Source organism: Lepus europaeus, chromosome 12 (assembly GCF_033115175.1).
Source record: "Lepus europaeus isolate LE1 chromosome 12, mLepTim1.pri, whole genome shotgun sequence".
Lineage (NCBI taxonomy): Eukaryota > Metazoa > Chordata > Mammalia > Lagomorpha > Leporidae > Lepus > Lepus europaeus.
The window spans coordinates 76,189,766-76,210,503 of record NC_084838.1 but is presented as its reverse complement, the minus strand read 5'-3'; the positions used below and the strand labels follow the sequence as shown (position 1 = coordinate 76,210,503).

Here is a 20,738-nt window from a genome sequence, read left to right as displayed (position 1 = left end):
GGAGACCCAGGCGGTGCCCGGCACGCCGGCTCACGCAGCTCCGTGCGGCTTGGGGAAGCTCCGAGGGCGCCTCGCTCGCGCCGCCCAGCGGTGGGGCAAAGGCCGCGGCAGCGAGAATGGCCCTGGGCGCGGGAGGCAGCGCGCCCACTCCCTGCAGCGCGAAACTACAGCTGAGCTGGGTCACTAGTGCGAGAGGAATCGTCCCAGCCCAGGTTTGCCCGCGGGTTCTCTGAGGGCATGAGGGCCTGGGAGGGGTCGGCTCAGCCACGCTCCAAGGACCCCGCTGGGGAACGAGCGTGGGCCGTTGCTGGTGCTCTCTTTGGGGGCCAGGCGGGTTGGGGGCTGAGTGGATGAGAAGCAGGTTAAGGCGGTGGAAAGTGAACTTCTTCACGAGCGGCTTCCGTTCCCCTCCCCCGCCGGCCGCACCCGGAGCCGGGATCTCGGGGTCTGAGGCCCGAATCCGGAAATACCGGTTCCTGGGCTGGGACAATAGGTGAGGGCGGGAGCGCCGGCCAGAGCCTGCTGAGTCACTCCGGGACTCTTGGCTCCGCAGGCCAGGCCGAATCTGGGCGCCCCAGCCCGCCAGGTGCTTCCATCTCACGCGGCTTCTAAGAAGCCCCCAGATATAATGAGGAGCAGTTAGGAGACACAGAGCTTGAGTGTGGATTGATGGAAACGAGCTGGAGGTGGACAGTAGTGGGAGTTTCGCAACAATATGCATGTGCTTAATATCACGGAACTGTGCACTTTAGAACAGTCAAAATGGGAAATTTTATGTTGTGTATATTTTGCAATAAAAAAAAAAAAAGACACTCCTGCGAGGGATGTCATCATTCATTCACGACAACGTTAAGTAGGACTGCCAAGTTCTCCTTCCCTCCTCCCATGCAAACCTTCCGCGGAAGTAAAGGAATGCACAGAAGAGCTTTCTAGAAAACTCAGGGTGTGCAGCTGCCTTTCAACAAGTTAGCAGGCACATTACACCTGAGGAACAGGCCAGTGTTAAGAAAGAGGAGCAATGGTTACTTAGAAACTAAAGAGGTAGCAAAGCCAGGAACAGTATGCAACCATTCACCTAAGAAAGCAGAAACGCTCATGCATTTGAATTTTTTTAAATGCTGGCTAAATTGGCTGGGTTGGCACAGGAGGGTTAAGCAGCTACTTGGCTGGTAGTGCCAAGTCCATGTCCTGCTACTCTGCTTTGCCTGGGAAGCAGCAGAGGACAGCCCAAGTACTTAAGGTCCTTCCATGGGGTGAGAGACCACAATGGAGTTTTAGCTCCTGGCTGGCTGTTGTGGGGATTTTCAGAGTGACTCCATGGATAGAAGTGCTCTTCCTTGCTCTCTCTCACTGTCACTGCCTTTCAAATAACTTTTTTTAATAAAGATTTATTTTATTTATTCAAAAAGCAGAGCCACAGAGGAAGAGAAAGAGAAAGACAGATCTTCCATCACTCTCCAAATGGCTGCAACAGCACAGGCTGTGCCAAGCCAAGCCAGGAGCCAGGAGCTTCTTCCAGGTCTCCCACTATGGGTGCTGGGGGACCAAGGGCTTAAGCCATGCTCCACTGCCCTTCCAGGTGCTTTGGCAGGGGGCTGGATGAGAAGTAGAGAATCCAGTACACAAGCCAGTTCCAATGAGTATTTTTTTTTAAAGGACAAACTATTGGGGCCAGCACTGTGGCGAAACGGGTAAAGCCGCTGCCTGCAGTGCCAGCATCCCATATGGGTGCCGGTTCAAGTCCCTGCTGCTCCACTTCCGATCCAGCTCCCTGCTAATGTGCTTCAGAAAGCAGCAGAAGATGGCCCAAGTCCTTGGGCCCCTGTACCACGTGGGAGACCCAGATGACGCTCCTGGCTCCTGGCATTGGCCTGGCCCGGCTCTGCCCATTGCAGCCATCTGGAAGATCTCTGTCTCTCCCTCTCTCTTTGTGACTCTGCCTTTCAAGTAAATAAATCTCACAAAAAATCTAAGGAAAAAATTTTCCAATGTTTTACTCACGTTTCTTTGATTTCTTTCAGTACATGGAGTTGGTGTTACTACTACATGTGTTTGGGCTAACTGTAATAAACATGAGAGTACTTAAAAGTTTATGGAAAATGAAATTTAAAAATTATGTTGAAGATTTCTTGAACACATGGATTTAAAACATTTTTTGAAACAAAGTAAACTTATCTCTTCCTTCCATTTCTTCATGAACTTTTTTTTTTTTTTTTTTTTTTTGCAGGTAGAGTTATCGACAGAGAGAGAGAGAGAGAAAGGTCTTCCTTCCATAGGTTCGCCCTCCAATGGCCGCTATGGCCGGAGCTGCGCTGACCCGAAGCCAGGAGCCAGGTGCTTCCTCCTGGTCTCCCTTGCGGGTGCAGGGGCCCAAGCACTGGGGCCATCCTCCACTGCCTTCCCAGGCCACAGCAGAGAGCTGGACTGGAAGAGGAGTCACCGGGACTAGAACCCGGAGCCCATATGGGATGCCGGCACCACAGGCAGAGGATTAACCAAGTGAGCCATGGCGCCGGCCCCATTTCTTCATGAACTTTTGAAATTCCCTTGTATAAACAAATATTTATGTATATAGATATACCTGCAAGTGCATATAAAACACCTATTTTATTTCTTTATCTGAGATGAAATGAACATTTCAAATAAGAGTCAAGGGACTCTGGCTAGCATTATCTTTGTTTTTCTCACGTAAGCATTCCCTTGTTTTCTTGTCATTGACAAAACTGCACTTCCAGTAACTAACAAACATTTCCATTCTGAGGACAAAACACTTCAAAATCTGCTCAGAGGAAGAAAAGGAGAGGCCTCCGTGGGTCACCAGGGCGGGTCTATGAAAAATAGGGCAAGAACTCTGCGTGCCGATTCGCTGCTCGGCAAGCGGCCTCCCTGCCACTGGCACCAAGGCACCCCATGGATGTCATCCTTCTCCCGGGGAGACAAAGCCTTATTCTGCTGCCTGTGGTGACAAGGAGCTCTCCTGTGCTGTGTCCTGGGGCTCTGAAATCAATACCATGCCTCACCTGCAGGCTGGACAAACAGGACGCAGAAAGAGTAGACTCTCAGAGCAGAGGAGGGCACCGGAGGGTGCTCTGACACCGGAACTGGTGTTTCCAGGCCGGCTGATGCCACCACCCCTGGAAAGAGGCCTTGTTTCTCCTCCTGACTTGGCCACCTGCTGCCTTCTCTGAGCCTCAACTTCAGACTCAACCTTTGACCCAGCCACTCCATTTCTAGGTGTCTGTCCAACTACACACACACACAAGTATGGAAAGAGATCTACTGAACAATGCTTATTCCCAGGGCAGGCATTTAGCTTAGCAGCTAAGACACTAGTTAGGATACCTGAGTCCCATACAGAGTGCCTGGGCCAAACACCCAGCTCCTGACTCCAGCTTCTTCCTAACTCAGACCCCGGGAGGCACTGATGATGGCTCCCATCACTGGGTTCCTGACACATACACACACACACAAGACCAGGATTGAATTCCCAGCTGCAACTTTCACACCTGGCCCAGCCTCAGCCACTGCAGATATTTCAAGAGTGAACCACCAAATGAAAGCTAGCTCTCTCTCCCTCTCAATCTCTCTCTCTCTCCCTGCCTCTCTCTCAAATAAATGTTTAAAAACTTTATGTGTCTGTAAATACAAGATTATTTATAAAGACTTTATTTATTTGAGAGGTAGAATATTTGCATTAAATGCCCATCAAAAGAACTGCTGGATCACTGCCTTCTCCCAGGGTCTGTGTCAGCAGGAAGCGAGCTGCAGTCTGGAGCCACAGCCCAGACTCAAAGGCAGGTACTGCGACTTGGGCCACAGGCGTCTCAACTGCTAGGCTAAATGCCCCAGATGATTACTTTCTTACTGATCTTTGAATAAAGATTTTAGATCGTCACAAATCTAGATTATGATTATGATTATGATTCCTCTCTCACCCATCAAGGAAATACAAAGATCATCCTGTGGTCATTTGAGGTCTTGTTTTTGAAGGATGTTTGGAAACAACCAGAAAACATAACTGGATGGAACTCAACAATCCCTACTTATATTTAAGTCAGCCCATAATTTCAAGAAGGGTAGCTATTTAGTCCACATCCCTGATTTGCTAATTTTCCTTCTACTCATAGAAACCTGTACCTTCCATTCCAGTCAATCAGTTGAGAGAACTTTATATTTCTCTGGGTCTTCTTTTTTTTTAAGAGTGATGTATTGGGCCAGCACTGTGGTACAGCGGGTTAAACCCAGCCTGCAGTGCTGGCATCCCATACGGGCACCGATTCAAGCCCCAGCTGCTCCACTTCTGATCCAGCTCCCTGCTAATACACCTAGGAAAGCAGTGGGGGATGACCAAGCCCTTGGGCCCCTGCACCCACATGGGAAACCCAGAAGAAGCTCCTGGCTTCGGACTAAGTCACAGCAGTCATGATCATTTGGGGAATAAACCAATGGATGGAAGACTTCTTTCTCTCTTTGTCTGTCTGTCCCTCCTCTGTAACTCTGTCTTTCAAACAAGTAAAACACATCTTTTAAAAAAATGATTGATTGATTGATTTGAAAGTCACAGCTACAGAAAGACAGAGAGAGAGAGAGAGACAGAGAGGTCTTCCATCTGGGAGTTCACTCCACAGATGGCCACAACAGCCAGGACTGGGCGAGGTCGAAAGCAGGAGCCAGGAACTTCAACTGAATCTCCCACATAGGCAGCAGGGGCCCAAGTACTTGGGCCATCTCCTCCTGCTTTCCCAGGCCATTAGTAGGAAGCTGGGTTGGAAGTGGAACATCCAGGACTGTTCTAGCCACATGGGATTCTGGTGTTCCAGGTGGCAGCTTTACCAGCTATGTCACAATGCCAGCCTCTTCTTTGAGACTTACGACATTTGGGGAGCAAACCAGTGGAATGGAAGATCTTTTTCTTTGTGTCTCTCTCATTCTTTCTGTAACTCTGACTTTCAAATTAATAAATACATCTTTAAAATATATACAATATAAGCTAGTCTCTAGGGACCAGTGTATACAACTCTCCAAGACACATTGCTAAGGAAAAAAGGAAGCTGCAGAACAAGACATATGTTTATGCCATAAATACACACACACACACACACACTGATGAATAGAAAAAGTGCTGGAAGGGCCGGCACAGTGGCTTAACAGGCTAATCCTCCGCCTTGCGGCGCTGGCACACCGGGTTCTAGTCCCTGTCGGGGTGCCGGATTCTGTCCCGGTTGCCCCTCTTCCAGGCCAGCTCTCTGCTATGGCCCGGGAAGGCAGTGGAGGATGGCCCAAGTGCTTGGGCCCTGCACCCCATGGGAGACCAGGAGAAGCACCTGGCTCCTGGCTTCAGATCAGCGAGATGCACCGGCCGCAGCGGCCATTGGAGGGTGAACCAACGGCAAAAAGGAAGACCTTTCTCTCTGTCTCTCTCTCTCTCACTATCCACTCTGTCTGTCCAAAAAAAAAAAAAAAAAAAAAGAAAGAAAGAAAAAGAAAGAGAAAAAAAAAAAAGAAAAAGGGCTGGAAGGATGCTCAGCACCTTGCAACATGCTTAGCAGGAAAGGTGAGTGAGAGATTATTATTCAACAGCCAGGCTGAAGGTAGGAGTTGGGAACTCCATCTGGGTCTCCAACATGAGTGCAAGGACCCAGCTTCTCGAGCCACCACCTGCTGCCTCCCAGGGTGTGCATTAGCAGGAAGCTGGAACCCTGACTGTTAGTGGAGCTGGGACTCAAACCCAGGTACTCCAACATGGAATGCCAGCATCCCAAGAAGTGACTTAATCACTGAACAAATTCTTACCCTGTTTTGAATTTAATTAAAAGTCAAGGTAAAGCATGTGGATGGGGTGGGTTGGAGATTAGCCAGGTACCACTGGTCAGCACTTGACAGTGATCCTGGTGGAATGAAGACATCAGTGGGGACCAGTGAGAGGCTGCAGTAATGAAGCCCTGGTGCTTTCTGAAGGAGCAGATTAAGAAAAAATTTTTAGGCCGGCGCCGCGGTTCAATAGGCTAATCCTCTGCCTGCGGCGCCAGCACACTGGGTTCTAGTCCCGGTCAGGGCGCCAGATTCTGTCCTGGTTGCTCCTCTTCCAGTCCAGCTCTCTGCTGTGGCCCAGGAGTGCAGTGGAGGATGGCCCAAGTCCTTGGGCCCTGCACCCGCATGGGAGACCAGGAGAAGCACCTGGCTCCTGGCTTTGGATCAGTGCGATACGCTGGCCACAGCGTGCTGGCTGCAACGGCCAGTGGGGGGTGAACCAACGGCAAAGGAAGACCTTTCTCTCTGTCTCTCTCTCTCACTGTCCACTCTACCTGTCAAAAAAAAAAAAAAAAAACAAAAAAAAAAAAAACAAAGAAAGAAGGAAAAGAAAAAATTTTAAAGGGGTGGGAGTTCGGCACAGCAACTAAAACCCCCACATCCCACGTTGGAGTGCTTGGGTCTGAGTCCCAACTCTGCTTCTGATTCCAGCTTCCTGCTAAGGCACACCCTGGGAGGCAGCAGGTGATGACGACACAAGTGCTTGGGTCCCTGCCACCCACGTGAAAGATCCAGATGGATTTCTGGGTTCCCAGCCACTGTTGGCATTTAAGAAGTGAGTCAGTGAGTTGAAGGTGTCTGTTTCTTTTTCTCTCTGTGTGTGTCCCCATGCCTTTCACAGACAATGAAAGTCAGTTAATTAAAACAAAGTTTGAAAAAAAAATGAATGGAGCCAACTGCACTAAGAAACAGGCCAGCCAAGACTGCAAGAGTCGACTGCCCAGGGCTCTTTCCATATTCTTTGCCTGGCCTCATCCTCAACCATGGGCATGTCTGGCCTGAGGGCAGGGCTGCTCCTGGACCAGAATCCCAGTCCCTCCTCCTTGGAACCTTAGTGACAGCAGCTCTACTTTCTCTCTGAGCAGTGACAAAAGTGGAGCAAGTGGACACCCAGACACAGCGTGGAGAAGAGAAGGAAGGTTAGTCTGTGACAGTCTCTCCTGCTCAGCGATCACAGGTGAGAGATCACTTTGAGCCCTTTTTTCACACTTGACAGTCCACTCTGGCCTGATGTCTTCAGCTGTTCAATGCAGAACACCGTGCAATCATCTGGAGCCAGGGGATGCCTCCAGATTCCTTGTTTTTATGGTCAAAGCTTTGACAAGTTTAGCTAAGTAAATACCACTCCAAGTAAGTGGCACACTGCCTGCTTTAGGGCATTCAGTGATGTTAGCTATTTGGACTTTGGCCAACAGCTCATAAAGAAATACTTTGTGTCAGTCATTTAACAGGCCAAAGATCACTGTCATTTTCATTAAGCTACTGGAGAATCCTAATTTTACATGCACAGAGAGAAGCAGAGTTTCCTGGGAGCCGAGAGTGCCAATGCATTTCCACTGAGCAAAAGGAACACAGGTACAGATATGGCTACACTCATTGGATGCCTTTGTAGAAAATCAGGGTAGTGTTGCTGCAGTGTCTAATAATCACCTTGCTCACTGTGATGCTCAAAGAGCTGTGAGCTGTAATATAATAGTTCTATAATAGTTACAACTGGCATCGACATGTTCGAGACAACACAGAAAGCAGAGGCTGAGCTACAATTGAATTGCACCTGTGCTAATGATGCACTGAGTAACAGTGGGGATATTAGGAGCCAACATCATGGGCTCACTAACGAATGAGTAGTAATTTGGCTTGGTTTGCCAGTGACACTAAACTAACTGCTTAAATCAATTGCAACAATCTAAAAACACAACAGAAACCAGGGCGGGGGGGGCAGGGAAACAAGTGCACTGCTATTGCCACAGTAAACTGCTCCAGCCAATTTAAAAAGTATTTGCATAAAATGTATCAAGATTTTTTAAATTGCCCTAATCACTTGACCTTGTCATTTCACCCTAGGAAATTTCCCCTTCTTTTAATTTTTTAAAAATTTATTGAAAAGGCAGTAACAGAGACATGGGGAAGAGTGGGGGAAATCTTCACCCGCTGATTCACTCCTTGCATGGCTGCAATGGCTGGGGTTGGGCCAGGCCAAAGCTAGGAGTCAGGAACTACATTGTGGTATCCCACATGGACGGCATGGGCCCAAGCACTTAAATCATCTTCCAATGCTTCCCCAGGCACAGTAGCAGAGAGCTGGCTTGGAAGCAGAGTATCTGGGACTCAAACTGACACTCCAATCTGGGATGCCAACAGTGGCTTAACCTGCTGCCCCACAATGCTGGCCCCAGTAGAAAACTGATACTAAGATGACAACCTAAAATGCGGACAAAATTATACATACAGAACTTTATCAACATATTATTCCTAAAAGCAAAATACTAGAAACAATTGTAATATCCAATAATTGGGACAAAGTTAAATAAATGAACACACAGCCAGTAAAAAGACATTCTGTGGGCGTATACGTGTGTGTTAGAAAGAGCGTGTCACAGTATCCCTGCGCATTCAGTCAACGAATGCTCACGTTCTCTGTGAGTACATCACACTGGTCTCAAGGGTGGGCAAGGCGGAGCAGAAGCTGCCTTCTGACACCTGTACACAACGAATGGGGTATTCAAAAAGTCCATGGAAAATGCATATTATGAGCAAACTATGTATGCACTTTACAACTTTTTTACATCAGAATAAACCTATTTTTAAATTTCACTTTTTGAAACACCCATGTAAACATCAGTAGAGATAACAGCATACAAAATTTAGTAAAATGCAAAATGGAACAACACAAGTCCATTTACAAACCATGGTTGCATATTTGGAACAGTGATAATATTGATGATTATTCTTCCTGTTCACCATTTTACAGCCTGTAGTCTGTGTTTTCTTTTTTTTAAATTTAAAACTGTATGAAATGCATGGAAACATCAATAAATAATATTATAGGGTAAAAATAGAATAATATGAGAATGTACAGGACAACTGTATCTGTGCATTCAGTGCAAAAAAAAAAAAAAAACAGCCAATTCATTTTCCTTGAAGAAATATTTGTTAATGTTACTGGTTCAAGTATTTGTAATAGTATATCCTTTTAAAAAAAAAAAGATTCATTTATTTATTTATTTGAAAGGCAGAGTTACAGAGAGACAGAGAGGTCTTCCATCTGCTGGTTCACTCCCCAAATGGCTGCAATGGCAGGAGCTGGGCAAATCTGAAGCCAGGATCCTGGAGCTTCTTCCTGGTATCCCATGTGGGTGCAGGGGCCCAAGCACTTGGGCCATCTTCTACTGCTTTTCCAGATCATCAGCAGGAAACTGGATCAGAAGTGGAGAAGCCGGGACTCAAACCAGTGCCCATATGGGATACCAGCACTGCAGGCAGCGGCTTTACCTACTACGCCACAATGCTGACCCCAATAGTATATATTTTCTAAAAGAAACTTAGAGAGGCAGGCATTTGCTTGGGGTGTGCACTTGTCATATTGGACAGAGTGCCTGGTTTTGAGTCCTGGCTCCACTTCCAATTCCAGCTTCCCTCTAATGATCACCCTGGGAGGGAGGAGGTGATGGCTCCAGTGCTGGGGTCCCTGCCACCCATATGGAGCTCCAGATGGAGTTCCTGACTCCTGGTTTTGGCCTGGCCCAGCCCCAGTTATAATGGTTACTTGGGGAGTGAACCAGCAATGGAAGGTCTCTTGTTCTCCCTCGGTCTCTGTCACTCTGCTGTTCAAATAAGGACACATTCACACACAAAAATGAAATGAAAATAACACTGCCTGCCTCACTCAGAGACTTGTTAGAAATCCTGTATCTATGACCGGTGCCGGGGCTCACTAGGCTAATCCTCTGCCTGCGGCACCGGCACCCCGGGTTCCAGTCCCGATTGGGGTGCTGGTTCTGTCCTGGTTGCTCCTCTTCCAGTCCAGCTCTCTGCTGTGGCCCAGGAAGGCAATGGAGGATGGCCCGAGAGCTTGGGCCCTGCACCCACATGGGAGACCAGGAGGAAGCTCCTGGCTCCTGGCTTCTGATCGGCGCAGTGTGCCAGCCATAGTGGCCATTTGGGGAGTGAACCAACGGAAGGGAGACCTTTCTCTCTCTCTCTCTCTAACTCTGCCTGTCAAAAAAAAAAAAAAAAAAAGAAAGAAAGAAAGAAAGAAAGAAAGAAAGAAAGAAAGAAAGAAAGAAAGAAATCCTGTATCTATATATGCATAGAAAAAACTCTCCAAGGATACAGTTTCAGGATTATATTCAGCTAAGCGATCAGAATCTCAGCCACAGTGGCCAAACAAGATAGGCCTTCATTTGTTTCAAATCACAACATATCTGGAAGCAGTGTTGTCTATAAGTCTAAGACGAAGGCAAGCAGCAAGGCCTTTCTGGACTTCCTGCTCTGCCATTTTTGCCTGTCGTCTTTCCCCCTTCCCATGTCTGGTGCACAGTGTGGGCACAAGCCCAGGCCGTCCGACTCTGCAGGCAAGCTTGTCTGCTCTCCTTGAGTTAGCCAAAGTTGCCTCCTAAGGCCATTCCAAGTTGCACAGAATTCTGGGAAAGTGGGTTTGTTTGTTTCTAACTGTGTTTACGTGTGGCCTCCCAACAAAACTGTGATTGTGATAGCATTCACAGCCTCCTTTCTTTCTAGGCAGGTGACTAGCAGGGCCTATCAGGTGATCCCGGAATGCGACCCAGAAGGCGGGCACTGTGCAATGGACTAAGCTGCAGTTTGGATGCCCACATCCCATTTCAGAGGGCAGGCTCAAGTCCTGGCTGCCGTGCTTCCAATCCAGTTTCCTACTAGGGTATCCTTGGAGGCAGCAGATGATGGCTTCATGGCTTGGACCCCTGTCACCCATGTGGAGACCTGGATGGAGTTCCTGGCACCTACATTCAGCCTGGCCCAGCTCTGACGGTTGTGGGCATTTGGGGAGTGAACCAGCAGATGGAAGATACCCCCCTCTCACTCCCCCATCCCTCTCTCATTCTGCTGTTCCAGCAGACAAAAATAAACAGATAGGCCACCACTCCTACTCTGGCACCCTGGCAGGGCACACCATCCTACTGGGAAAAGGGTTCTATGTATAAGATATGAGAACTGAGGGGACTGACTAAAGGAACATTTCAGTAAAGAAATGATGACAGGGACCGGTGCTGTGGCATAGGAGGTAAAGCCGCTGCCTGTGACACCGGCATCCCATGTCTCAACTGCTCCACTTCCAATCCAGCTCCCTGCTAATGCACCTGGGAAAGCAGAAGATGGTCCAAGTCCTTGGGCCCTTGCACACATATGAGAGACCTGGAAGAAGCTCCTGGTTCCTGGCTTTGGATTAGCCCAGCTCCAGCTGTTGCAGTCATTTGGGGAGTGAAACAACTGATCGAAAATCTCTCTTCCCCTCCCCCCTGTAACTCTGCCCTTCAAATAAATAAACAAATATTTAAAAACACACACAAGGGGTCAGCACTGTGGTGCAGTGGGTTAACACCCTGGCCTGAAGCACCGGCATCCCATATGGGCGCCGGTTCGAGACCCGGCTGCTCCAATTCCAATCCAGCTCCCTGCTATGGCCTGGGAAAGCAGTAGAAGATGTCCCAGGTCCTTGGGCCCCTGCACCTGTGTGGGAGACTTAGAAGAAGCTTCTGGTTCCTGGCTTCAGATTGGCATAGTTCCAGCCATTGCAGTCAATTGGGGAGTGAATCATCAGATGAAAGACCTCTCTTTCTCTGCCTCTCCTCTGTGTAACTCTTTCAAATAAGTAAATAAATCTTTAAAACACACACACACACACACAAATCAATTGGAACAGAGACTCCAAAAAGTAGTCGAAAGGGGCCAGCGCTGTGGCTCAGTGGGTTAACGCCCTGGCCTGAAGTGCCCGCATCCCTTATGGGTGCCGGTTTGAAACTGGCTGCTCCACCTTCTGTCCAGCTCTCTGCTATGGCCCGGGAAAGCAGTAGAAGATGGCCCAAGTCCTTGGGCCCCTGCACCCTTGAGGGAGACTGGGAAGAAGCTCTTGGCTCCTGGCTTCAGATCGGCACAGCTCCAGCCATTGCGGCCACCTGGGGAGTGAGCCAACAGATGAAAGACCTCTCTCTCTCTCTCTCTCTCTCTCTCTGCCTTTCCACTCTCTGTGTAACTCTTACTTTCAAATAAATAAATAAATAAATCTTAAAAAAAAAAAAAAAAAACCTAGTAGAGAGAGGCCAGTGTTACAGTGCAGCAGGTTAAGCTACCACTTGTTACTCCTGTATGCCATACCAGCAATGCCAGTTCGGATCCTGACTGTTCTGCTTCCAAGCCAACTCCCTGCTTATGCACCTGGGAAAGCAGCAGAGATGGCCCAAGTGCTTAGGTCTCTGCCATCCACATGGGAGACCTGGATGGAGTTCCAGGCTCCTGGCCTTGGCCTGGACCAGTCCCAGCCATTGTGGTCATTTGGGGAGTATACCAGCAGATAGAAGATCTCTTTCTCTCTCTTTCTTCCCTCTTTCTATCACACTGCCTTTAAAATATCTTTTAATTTCGAAACAATAAAAATTTTTTAAAAAACAACAGCAGAGAGAGAGAAAGAAAGCACTCTGCCACCATCACTGCCTGCTACAGCAGCACCCTGCTTCTGTCCTGGCTCCTGACCACGGGGTTGCTGTCTTGCCAGGAAAAGGGTTGCATGTATAAAATATTAGAACTGAGGCGCGATTAAGGGAAACCTTCAGTTCAGGAAGTGACAGACTCTGAGAGCCCGTGCAGAGGGACAAACAGTGCACACTGCCTGCTTCTGCCACTCACTCCTGTTTCCCCAGCTCCCCTGCCAGGGCGTGCCAGCTTTCTGGGAAGATGTAAGCAGAAGGCGCCACAGCCCCCACCGCTGCTGCACTCCGATGTCATATCAAGTCTAGAGGGCTGACGGGGACACAGCAAATGCTTTGCTCCCAAGAAGGAACCCACACTGCCTCCCTCCAACCCCAACGCACCAGAGCGGAGCTGCTGCTGAGAAGCTGCCAAACGCCCCCGGTCCTAGGGGGAGCAAGCAGCCCCCAGAGACACTAAGGACATTTTCCAGGGAAGGGATCGGGCACTCGTGAATCCTGCGGCTGCGGGAGTTCTGGGCGCAAGCGCACAGAGCCCTGCTTGTTCCGTGCCTTCTACGGGAGTTCCCTGTGCTTTCTCGGAGCTCCTCCCCAGCAGTAGCCCACAGATAATCGCAGAGGAGCCAGGCCTGAGGAAGCCCCGTCTGCAGCTGCTCCCACAGCGTGCCAGGGGGCCAGACCACAAGCTCCAGTGTCACCTTTGCACGCCCTGCGGGACCTGGGGGCAGTGCCCTGGGTACCTGCAACTCTGGGACCGTAGGCGCTGAAGCAGAGCCCTTGCAGTAGCTTTCACTCACCCTTGGGAGCTAGAGGGCCCTGTTTGCATGCCTATGCTTCAGGCTGGTGCTTGTTAGCCCAGAGCCCCTGAATAACTGGCGCTCACTCCGTGAGACCCGGCGAGGGGCCCCACTGCATCCTGCAGCTGCAGGACTGTGGCTGTTAGCGCTGCATTCCTCAGACCCTTCAGGACATAGCCTGCAGGACCTGGAGAAGGGCCTACCTGCATTGCAGGGCTCCAGACCCACACCTGCCGCTGTGCAATCCCCAGCCCACACCGTATTCACCATGTGGGACTGGGGGAAAGTCCCGGGGGTGTGACTTGGGATTTCAGTGTTGAAATCCCTAGCATTGGTCACACCCACACAGCAGGACCCAGGGAAGGTCGTGTCTATGTCACACAGTCCAAGGCCGCAGCACCACTCAGGCTTTCTGGCGGGACGAGGGGAGAGGCAGGCATCACATCCACCTCAAAGTCATACTACTGCCTCCAGAAAATGCTGCAGACAAGATAACTGTGGCTCTTGTAGACCCGCTGACGCTGATGACGAATGAAGAAATCATCCAGATGTTACCCAGAGCCAAAGGCCATCAACAACCCAGGGGACACCCCGCACTCCGTCTGGACAAAAAGTCTTCTGCAATGAAACTGACTCCATTAAGAAAGCACACTATTATGTCACACGTGCACACGTCACTGTAGGGACAAAGGAAACATGAAGAAGCAGCAGGACGCTTCCAAAGGAACACAATAGTTTTCTAAAAATAGATCCTGATCTCCAGGAAATTCATGAAATGCTTTGAAAAAGAATTCAAAATAATGATCCGAAGGAAACTCAATGAGATGCAGGAGGTTACAGACAGGCAGTTCCAAGTGAGGAAAACAACAGATGACATAAATGAAAATTTCCATAAGGAGAAATCATTAAAGAGAACTACAGTTTTGGAGCTGAAAACTTCCATCAGTGAAATGAAAAAATACAACTGAGAGCTTGACAGGCAGAGGACACCAAGTGGAGGAAGGAAGGTCAGATCTGGAGGACCAGAGTTTTTTTATATAGTGCATTCAGACTAAAACAAATAAAAAACAAATTTAAAGGATGGAGTAAGCCTATGTGACATATGGGATACCACTAAGCAAACAAAAATCTGTAAATCTGTATTATTAGGATACCTGAAGGAGAAAAGGTATTAAGAATCTATTGAGGGGCCAGCGCTGTGGCGCAGCGGGTTAACAACCTGGCCTGAAGCACCAGCATCCCATATGGGTGCCAGTTCGAGACCCGGCTGCTCCACTTCTGATCCAGCTCTCTGCTATGGCCTGGGAAAGCAGTAGAAGATGGCCCAAGTCCTTGGGCCCTTGCACCCACGTGGGAGACAGGGAAGAAGCTCCTGGCTCCTGGCTTTGGATCGGCACAGCTTCAGCCGTTGCGGCCAATTGGGGAGTGAACCATCGGATGGAAGACCTCTCTCTCTCTCTCTCTCTCTCTTTCTCTGCCTCTCCTCTCTCTAAGTAACTCTGACTTTCAAATAAATAAACAGATCTTTAAAAAAAGAGAATCTATTGAGGAACCAGTGCTATGATGCTATAGGTTAAGCTCCTGCATATGATACTGGCATTCCATATGGGCATGGGTTTAAGTTCTGGCTGCTCCACTCCTGATCCAGCTCTCTCCTAGTCGCCTAGGAAAGCAGCAGTAGGTGGCTCAAGTGCTTATAGTCCTACACCCACGTGAGAGACCCAGATGAAGCTCCTGGCTTCTGGTTTCAGCCTAGCCCAACCTTTGCTGTAGTGGCTATTTGGAGAGTAAACCAGCAGATACAAGATCTTTCTTTCTCTCTGCCTCTCCTCTCTCTGTAACTCTACTTTGCAAATAAATAAATAAATCTTAAAAGAAAAGAGTTAAGCACAAGGAGAGAATCTTAAAAACAGTAAGAGAAAAAAGTCAATTTATACTTTTTTTTAAGATTTTTATTTATTTATTTGAGAGGTAGAGTTACAGACATTGAGAGCGAGAGACAGAGAGAAAAGTTTTCCTTCCATTGGTTCACTCCCCAGATGGCCATAATGGCTGGAGATGCGCCAATCCGAAGCCAGGAGCCAGTTGTTTCTTTCCAGTCTTCATGTGGGTGTGGGGACCTAAGCACCTGGGCCATCTTCTACTGCTTTCCCAGGCCACAGCAGAGAGCTGGACTGGAAAAGGAGCAGCCAGGACTCGAATTGGCACCCATATGGGATGCTGGTACCACAGGCCGAGGATTAAGCTACTGTACCATGGCGCAGGCCCCCAATTTATACTTTTTTATTTATTTAGTTAGTTTTTTTTTTTTTACAGATAGAGTTAGACAGTAAGAGAGAGACAGAGAGAAAGGTCTTCCTTCCGTTGGTTCACCCCCCAAATGGCCGCTATGGCTAGTGCGCTGTGCCAGTCTGAAACCAGGAGCCAGGTGCTTATTCCTGGTCTCCCATGTGGGTGCAGGGGCCCAAGCACTTGGGCCATCCTCCACTGCCTTCCTGGGCCACAGCAGAGAGCTGGACTGGAAGAGAAGCAACTAGGACTAGAACCTGGTGCCCATATGGGATGCCGGTGGTGCCACAGGTGGAAGATTAACCAAGTGAGCCATGGCGCCGCCCCCCCCCCCCCCCCATTTATACTTAAAAGAAAATCTATTAGACTAACAATATACTTTTTGTAAAAAAAGATTTATTTATTTTATTTTATTTGAAATGCAGAGTTACACAGAGAGAGAAGGAGAGGCAGAGAGAGAGAGAGAGAGAGAGAGAGAGAGAGAGAGAGAAAGATCTTCTATTCGCTGGTTCACTCTCCAAATCACCACAATGGCCGGAGCTGTGAAGATCTGAAGCCAGGAGCCAGGAGCTTCTTCCAGGTCTCCCACATGAACGCAGGGGCCCAAGCACTTGGGGCATCCTCTACTGCTTTCCCAGGCCATAGCAGAGAGCTGGATCGAATGAGGAGCAGCTGGGACTCGAACCAGTGCCCATGTGAGATGCCAGCACTGCAGGTGGTGGCTTTACCTGCTATGTCACAGCACCGGCCCCAACAATACACTTTTCACAGAAACCATACAGGCCAGAGGAGAGTGTGATGAAATAATAAAGGTTTTCAAAGAAAAATCTTCTAACTAAAAATGTTATATACAGTGAAACTATGCTTTAAAAGTGAAAGGGAAGGCCAGCGCCGTGGCTCAACAGGCTAGTCCTCCGCTTAGCGGTGCCGGCACACCAGGTTCTAGTCCCGGTTGGGGCGCCGGATTCTGTCCCGGTTGCCCCTTTTCCAGGCCAGCTCTCTGCTGTGGCCAGGGAAGGCAGTGGAGGATGGCCCAAGTGCTTAGGCCCTGCACCCCATGGGAGACCAGGAGAAGCACCTGGCTCCTGGCTTCGGATCAGCGAGATGCGCTGGCCACAGCGGCCATTGGAGGGTGAACCAACGGCAAAGGAAGACCTTTCTCTCTGTCTCTCACTGTCCACTCTGCCTGTCAAAAAGTAAAAAAAAAAAAAAAAAGTGAAAGGGAATAAAGTATTTCCTATACAAAGAAAAAAACTGAGAGAATTCATTGCGGCCAGATAGCTTTACAAGAAATCCTGAAGGTAGCCCTACCTTAAAGTAAACATCATAAAACATGGCAGTGCCAAACTCACTAACAATGCAGAAGCAATCAATAATCAATGAACAAAAAGGAGATGGGGTTTTTTAATTTTCTTTTTTAAAGGTGTATTTATGTATTTGAAAGGCAGAGTTACAGAGAGGCAGAGGCAGAGAGAAAGAGAGGAACTAGTTCTTTTCTATCGACATTAACCCTGAACTCAGGTTTGCTGAGTGGATGAATAAACAAGACCATATTTACACGAAACTCACTTCACAGGGAAAGATACCCATTGACTGACAGTGAAGGGCTGGAAAGAGAGACACAAATAGAAACCAGACACAAGTGGGAGTGGCTATAATCATATCAGAGAAAACAGATTTTAAATGGAAAACTATAAAAAGGGACCAAGAAGAACATTATATGCATCAATTATATAAAGCATCAATTAAGTAAGAAGATATAACAATCATAAATACTTACATTACCAACACAAGAGCAGGCAGATAGATAAAGCAAATAGTATGAATAGGCGAGATAGACTGTAGTGCAATAAAAGTGGGACACTTCAACATCCCACTATCAATGGACAGATCATCCAGACAAAAAAATCCACAGAGCTGCCTCAGAGGTAAACCGTACAGCTAAGCAAACGAACCCTTCAGACTTCCAGAACATGTCACCCACTACAGAATACTCACTCTTCCCGACAGCATATGGGACACTTTGTAAGACAGACCATTCATTCAGTCACAAATCAAGCCTCTGTAATTTGAAAACACGGAAACCACACCATGTATCTTCTCATGCCACAAAAGAATACAACTGGAAAGTCACAAGAAGAACAGAAAATGTACAAGGATGTGGAAATTAAGCAACACGCTACTGAATGACCAATGGATCACTGGAGAGATAAATCAGAAACTTTCTCAAATAATGAAAATGGAAATACAACATATCAAAACCTGTGGGATACAGCAAAAACAGTATAGACAAAGAAGTCTCTGGCAGTAAGTGCTTACACTAAAAACACAGAAAGATCCCAAGGAAACAATTGAATGATCTATCCAAGGACTTAGAAAAACAAGAACAAACCGAGAATCCACAGGAGGTGAGAAATAAGAAGAATCTGGGTGGAAATAAATGAAAGTGGAACTAAAAGAAAACGAAATGAAAAGTTGATTTTTAGAGAGAAAATAGACCACCCTTTAAGAAGACTAACAAAGAAAAAAAAAAGAGAGAGTGTGGGGGAGGCTGAATCCAGAGAGGCCTAGAGGAACTTCCTGAGCCTGCCTTTAAGTTTCAAATCCCTGGTGGCAAACACCCCAGCCCCAGGGCACTTTAGCCTAAGGATCATTAAGGTGGTATAATAGGAGTGGCTAAGACCCTTTTGCATCACATCACCCCACCCCTTGCCCACATCCGCTCACCCGCTCTGTACCTCAGCTATATATACACCTCCCTTTTACAATAAAGTGAGACCCTGCTTTGACTGGGCTCCACACCGCGCCTGATTGCCCCCCTGGTTGTCCCCCGGGTTTGGGGAAGGCTGAGATTTTATTTATTTATTTAAGAGGTAGAGTTACAGTGAGAGGGAGAGACAGAGAGAAAGGTCTTCCATCCATTGGTTCACTCCCCAGATGGTGGCAATAGTTAGAGCTGCACCGATCTGAAGCCAGGAACCAGGAGCTTCTTCCTGGTCTCCCACGTGGGTGCAGGGGCCTTAGGACTTGGGCCATCTTCTGCTGCTTTCCCAGGCCACAGCAGAGAGCTGGACTGGAAGAGGAGCAGCCGGGACTAGAACTGGTGCCCATATGAGATGCTGGCACCACAGGCGGAGGATTAACCTACTGTGCCAGGGTGCCAGCCCTGGGAAATGAGATATTAAAATGAGATTGCACCTCACTCCTTCTAAAATGAATATTGTCCAAAGACAAATTGTAACAAACGCTGGTGAGGATGTGGACCAAGGGGGACACTTACACAGTGTTTGTAGGAATGTAAATTAGTACAGCCACTGTGCGAAACAACATGGAGATTTGTTAATAAACGCAAAATGGAGCTGCCTTATGATCCAACAATACCGATAATGTGTATATACACAAAAGACATGGAATCATTGTATCAAAGAGAGGCCTGCTCCACCCTATTTATAGCAGCACTGTTCACAATAGTCACAGTATAGAACTAATCAAAGTATTCATTATCAGACGAATGCATAAATAAAATGTGTCATGTATATACAGGAGAATACTACGGGGCCAGCGCTGTGGCATAGCAGGTTAAGCCACCGTCTGCAGCACCAGCATCCCATATGAGTGCAGATTTGAGTCCTGGCTGCTCCACTTCCCATTGAGCTCCCTGCTAATGTGCCTTGGAAAGCAGGCCCAAGTATTTGGGGCCCTGAACCCATATGGAGTCTTGAATGAATCTCATGGCTCCTTGCTTTGGCCTGACTGCCCTGGTTACTGTGGCCATTTGGAGAGTGAACCAGCAGATAGAAGATATTCTCTCTCTCTCTTTCGCTCTCTTTCTCTCTCCATCTCTCCCCCCACCTCTCCGTCTCTCCCTCCATCTCTCCCTCTCTGTAACTCTTTCAAATAAATAAATCTTTTTTTTTTTTTTTTTTTTTTTTTTTTTTTTTTTTTTTTTTTTTTTTTACAGGCAGAGTGGACAGTGAGAGAGAGAGAGAGAGAGGTCTTCCTTTTGCCATTGGTTCACCCTCCAATGGCCGCCGTGGTAGCACGCTGCAGCCGGTGCACCGCGCTGATCCAATGGCAGGAGCCAGGTGCTTCTCCTGGTCTCCCATGGGGTGCAGGGCCCAAGCACTTGGGCCATCCTCCACTGCACTCCCTGGCCACAGCAGAGACTAAGTCTTTAAAAAGAGAGAGAGGCCGGTGCCGCGGCTCACTAGGCTAATCCTCCGTCTTATGGCGCCAGCACACCGGGTTCTAGTCCTGGTCGGGGCACCGATCCTGTCCCGGTTGCCCCTCTTCCAGGCCAGCTCTCCTCTGTGGCCAGGGAGTGCAGTGGAGGATGGCCCAAGTGCTTGGGCCCTGCACCCCATGGGAGACCAGGAGAAGCACCTGGCTCCTGCCATTGGATCAGCGCGGTGCACCGGCCGCAGCGCGCTACCACGGCGGCCATTGGAGGGTGAACCAACGGCAAAAGGAAGACCTTTCTCTCTGTCTCTCCCTCTCACTGTCCACTCTGCCTGTCAAAATAAAAATTAAAAAAAAAAGAGAGAGAGAGAACGAATGGGTGGGCCCGGTGTTGTGGTGGAGTGGGTTAAGCCTCCACTTATAGCAATGGCATCTCATATCAGAGTGCAGGTTTTGAGTCCTGGCTGCTATGCTTCCAATCTAGCAAGTACCTAGGCTCCTGCCTCCCAGGTGAGAGACCAGGATGGAGCTCTTGTTTCCTGGCTTCAGTCTGCCAAGGACTGGCTGCTGCAGCCGTTTAAGGAGTGAACAGCAGATGGACGGTCTCTCTCTCTGTGTCTCTCCTTTTTTAAATAAATAGCAGATAAATATTGAGAGAGAGAGAGAGAAAGAGAATGAACCACTGTGTGAGCTGCTGCAGGGATGTGAGGCCAGAAGTCTTAACCATTTTGCCCATTTTGCCAGCGTGCTGGGAGCTGCCCGAGGCTGCAGATGATGGTCCAGCAATGGAGCTGGACCTCGGATAAAGCTAATGCTTCAGCCTGACTTCTTTCTGAACTGGGATTTTCATGAGCCAAAAAAAGCCCTTCACGTTGGAACCAGTTTGAAACCTTGCAGTCCTGGCTGGCAAAGATGCCCGATGTGATACAGCACCCGCAGCTCAGCATTCACTGCCCGTGGGGCCCTCACCGCACTACCCGTC

General features: G+C 48.4%; 1 long non-coding RNA gene across 1 annotated transcript; it reads left to right on the top strand.

Annotated features, from left to right (window-relative positions):
* Nucleotides 1-117: 117 nt before the first annotated feature.
* Nucleotides 118-11,299, top strand: LOC133771322 (uncharacterized). Its single transcript, XR_009867561.1, has 3 exons — nucleotides 118-212; nucleotides 6,897-6,988; nucleotides 10,552-11,299. It is a non-coding gene; the product is annotated as an uncharacterized LOC133771322 (long non-coding RNA).
* The last annotated feature ends 9,439 nt before the right edge of the window (nucleotides 11,300-20,738 follow it).